Below are 4,889 nucleotides of genomic sequence, written 5' to 3'. Positions count from 1 at the left end.
TTGAAGAGTAAACACCTTATCTAGGCCCTACACTCCTTAAATGCAACCCGCATCATTCCTAACACTTGGAATCAAGTGTTTTCTTGCATTGAGTGTGTCTACTTGTTTAATTAGTAGTTTAATAACTAATTGGATACAATTGGGTATCACCTCATATTACTTAGGACCTTTGCGTGTGATCAAGTCCTAAGTTGTCTTCTAGCATCCTACTCAGCACATTCTCGTCAGGTGAGTTCATACCCCTACACCTTTTCCAAGTTTTTCTTGTTTTCAGGGGGGGAATACAAGCAAAATCATAAAGGTTTTCATAACTTGAAAGAAACTGATGTAATTATACGATTCTCCGATGAACTTATGTTACTTTATCCCTCTTGTAATAGGCAGAGCATAAGGGATATTTTCTAAATATAATTACATAGTTTTCCTAAAACTGTATGGAACTTATCAAACCTTTCCAATCTAAACGGAAAAAAAAAAACTTATCGAACTGTGCAAATTATTATGGGAATAATTTGGGAATCTTTACCACTTGTTATACGAATTTCGATTTCATCCAAAGTCAAAAATATAAACTATGTCTGATTTAGTTTATCTATGTCTAATCTAGAGTATCATGCTAAATAAGTATGTTGTATTTAATTATTTATACTCTACTTTGTTCCAAACTAATTCGAAACTCGGAAACGATTGAATTATCCGAAAATCTGTAAATACTAGCTTGTGAGACTTATCTTCGTTATATCCTTCGGGATACCAATAAATCCTCACCGAAAGTATAACCAGAGTCTCCTGGAGGGAGAACGTGAAATTTGTGGATAGATCTATTCGGGACTGACAATCCCACACCTAAACTGTTAGCTACAGTTAGGCAGACACGCCTGGGGTGACAAATTTTGTAAATCGAACGACGCCTGAAGAACGTCAAGGAGGTCACGTGTCATATCAGTATGGTTATACGGCTCACAATACGTATTTAACAAACCAACTTGGTTACGGATTTTTCTTACTTTATTTCAACTATAGTTTTATGTATTAAAACTACCTACTTTCACACTGGATGGTATTCCAGGGATCTAATCTAATCTAATAGTTTTATGGATTAAAACTACCTACTTTCACACTGGATGGTATTCCAGGGATCTAATCTAATAGTTTTATGTATTAAAACTATCTACTTTCACACTACCTACTTTCGTACTGGATGGTAATTCCAGGGTCATAACTTATGGTTTTCATATCTTATTCAAATAAACTTACATGTTAGAAAATATGGGATTTTCTGGGGAAAAACATGCCTATGTATTTCATAACTCAGTAACGATGGCTTTTCATTATTACAGTAAACCTTTACAAAAGGAAATGAATTATTTAACACTGGATTAAATAAACGATTTTTCCTTAACAAAATACGCTTATGAACTCACCAGCTTTATGCTGATATTTTAAAACTGCTTGTATTCTCAGGGCATCCATAGACAGGTACTCCCACTAACTTTTAGAGAAGACGGAGCATATAGAAGACTCGTCTTTACTTTTGTTCTAACGAATGTATCTAAGAAAACTTGTAGTACTTTATTTTCAAACAAATGTAAAACTTTCTCATGTAATGTAATGGTTGTGTTTACTATGCTTGCTATGTACATTGGTTGTGATACTCTACATGACATCACTCCGCCCCGGGACGTTTCCGCCATCGGTTTCGGGGCGTGACAGATTGGTATCAGAGCCCTTGTTTATAGTGAACTAAGTATACCGAACCTTACATGGTATACAACTATAAACACTAAGGGGCCTAAGAGCTCTAAACTAAAAGTATGCTTTTAAAATATAAGTATTTTTATAAAAGTATACAAGTAATTCCCGAGTACCGAAATCCGTATCGCGAAGAGAACAAAGCATAAGTAATTTGGGTGTTGTGCACTGTGGTTAAACCTGGGCAGTTATGTAGTCATGTCTAGGGTCAATATAGCCTGATCAACTATATTCATTCGAGACACGACCAACATGTGCTTGGGAGTGACTGCGGTGTACAGCAGACCTATAACTTACCTAATATCTATTCAGCATAAAATACTATGGGAGTATTTTAGTCCGAACCAAATACCTCATGGAAATCCGTTCCGAGTGTTACTACTCATTCCTCCCTTAGCGATAGTTTACTTACTTTAAGTAATTTTCCTGTCCTATCGCTTAGTAGAACACTCTAAAAATTATTATGAGATATATCCTTGTTTCATATCTCTAAATTCCATCCTCCCATTTCTTGGTCATTTCAGATCGAGATGCCTCCCCGAAGGAGATCTACCAGGAGAAACAACGACACTCCTCCACCACCGCCTCCTCCCCAATTTGATCCTGTCATGTTTCAGGCAGCTGTTACTGCTGCCGTGGCTGCTGCGATGTCACAAATGAATCCCGGTGGATCTGGTGGTCAGGGAGGTGGTATGCATCCTCAAATTCAGGAAGGTGGTCAGGGACACCAGAAAGAATGCTCTTATAAAGATTTCATGAACGCAAAACCCACATCCTTCGACGGAAAAGGAGGTGTTATTGTTCTGACTCAATGGTTCGAAAAGATTGAGTCCATATTCGAAATTTGCGCAGTCTCCGAGGCCAACAAAGTGAAGTACGCCGCTTGCACTTTCCTCAACAAAGCATTAACCTGGTGGAATGGCCGGGTCAAGTCCTTAACCCTGCCAGTGGCAAATGCCATGGGTTGGGACAAACTGAAGGAAATTATGATAGCCCAGTACTGCCCACGGGGCGAGATGCAGAAACTCGAACACGAACTCTGGACACTGAAGATGAAGGGTTCCGACATTGCTTCCTACACTTCTAGGTTTGAAGATCTAGCACTCCTTTGTCCGGGAATGATATCCCCGGAAAGCAAAAAGATCGAACGATTCATTTGGGGGCTGACCCAGCCAACCAAGGGAAATGTTTTGGCTGCAAAGCCAGAAACCTTCGACAGCGCTAAGTGTTTGGCGCAAACCCTGATTGATCATAGCGACGAGCCCGACGAAGTGATAGCCACTCCTGAGCCGGCTAAAGGGAGTAGTGAAAATAAGAAGAAATTCTGGAACAAGCGAAAGGGTCAGGGTTCGCAAGGACCCTCGAAAAGACAGCAAACTGTGGCAGTCCACGCTGCTACAACTCCTGTCGCCTCTCCTGCAACTCAAACCCCTAACAGTGCATACACTGGTACTCTTCCCTGGTGCGATAAGTGCAGTTACCACCATCGTGCTTCCGGGCCCTGTCGTGAAAAGCACTGCAACAAATGTGATAAAAAGGGCCATCTGGCTCGAGACTGCAGAAAGCCAGTTCAGCAAACTACTCAAACCTCTGGAGCAGGTGTTGGTCGAGCCTGCTACAACTGTGGAGAAGTCGGGCATTTCAAGAGGGACTGCCCCAAAGCAGCAACAACCAACAACACCGGGAGAGTTCTAACTATGGGACAAGAGGAGGCAGTCGTTGACCCCACCGTTGTCACGGGTACGTTCCTCCTCGACAACTCTTATGCATGCATTCTTTTCGATTCTGGTGCTGAAAGGAGCTTTGTTAGTCATGCATTCAAACAATTTCTTAAACAAAAATCCCAACCATTAACCGAAAAGTTTACCGTCGAAATGGCTAACGGTGAGAAAGAGAGCACTAACGAGATATACGTAGGGTGTACCCTATCCTTAAACGACCGTTCATTTCTCATTGACCTTATGCCAGTCTCCATAAAAAGCTTTGATGTCATCGTTGGCATGGATTGGTTGAGCCCCAATCGTGCAGACATCCTCTGTTTCGAAAAAGCTATCCGTCTCAATCTTCCTTCGGATGAAACTCTTGTAATCTACGGGGATAAACTCAGTTCAAACCTTCGCATCATTTCGTGCATCAAAGCCCAGAAACTTCTGCGGAAGGAGTGTCATGCATTCTTAGCTCATGTCGTTAACGAAAAGCAGGAAGTTAAAGACCTCGAGAGCATCCCCGAAGTCTGCAACTTTCCCAATGTCTTTCCAGAAGATCTCCCAGGAATCCCTCCTGAACGCCAAGTGGAGTTTCGTATCGACTTAATCCCCGGAGCTACCCCCGTAGCCAAATCTCCTTATCGATTAGCTCCGGCAGAAATGCAGGAGTTATCTAGTCAGCTCAATGAGCTGCTCAGTAAAGGATTCATCAGACCGAGTTCCTCGCCGTGGGGAGCCCCGATCTTATTCGTGAAAAAGAAAGATGGATCTTTTCGAATGTGTATCGATTACCGAGAGCTGAACAAGCTCACAATCAAAAACCATTATCCCATTCCTCGGATAGACTACCTCTTCGATCAACTTCAAGGAGCTAGCTACTTTTCCAAAATCGATTTAAGATCAGGGTATCATCAGTTGCGAGTCCATGAGGGTGACGTTCCCAAAACAGCCTTTCGGACTCGATATGGTCACTATGAATTCGTAGTTATGCCCTTCGGTCTAACCAACGCACCGGCAGTGTTCATGGATTTGATGAACCGGGTGTGTCGTCCATTTCTGGACAAGTTTGTGATCGTATTCATCGACGACATACTTGTCTATTCCAAAAGCGAAGAGGATCACAAACAACACTTGAGGCTAGTGTTGGAAACTCTTTGATCGGAGCAACAGTACGCGAAATTCTCCAAATGTGAATTCTAGATCCGGAAGGTTACTTTCCTTGGTCACGTGGTAAGCAAGGAGGGCATTCACGTGGATCCTTCAAAGATCAAAGCGATAGAAAACTGGTCAGCACCAAAGACACCCACCGAAATCCGTCAATTCTTGGGTCTCGCTGGCTACTATCGCAGATTTATCCAAAATTTCTCCAAAATTGCCAAACCCTTACCCACTCTAACTCAGAAAGGTGTACCCTTTTGTTGGAGCGAAAAG

This window comes from Lactuca virosa, chromosome 1 (assembly GCF_052849685.1).
Source record: "Lactuca virosa cultivar CGN04683 chromosome 1, Lactuca_virosa_CGN04683_v6, whole genome shotgun sequence".
In the NCBI taxonomy this organism is placed as follows: domain Eukaryota; kingdom Viridiplantae; phylum Streptophyta; class Magnoliopsida; order Asterales; family Asteraceae; genus Lactuca; species Lactuca virosa.
The sequence above is the reverse complement of the archived record's forward strand: the minus strand, read 5'-3'. Positions refer to the sequence as shown.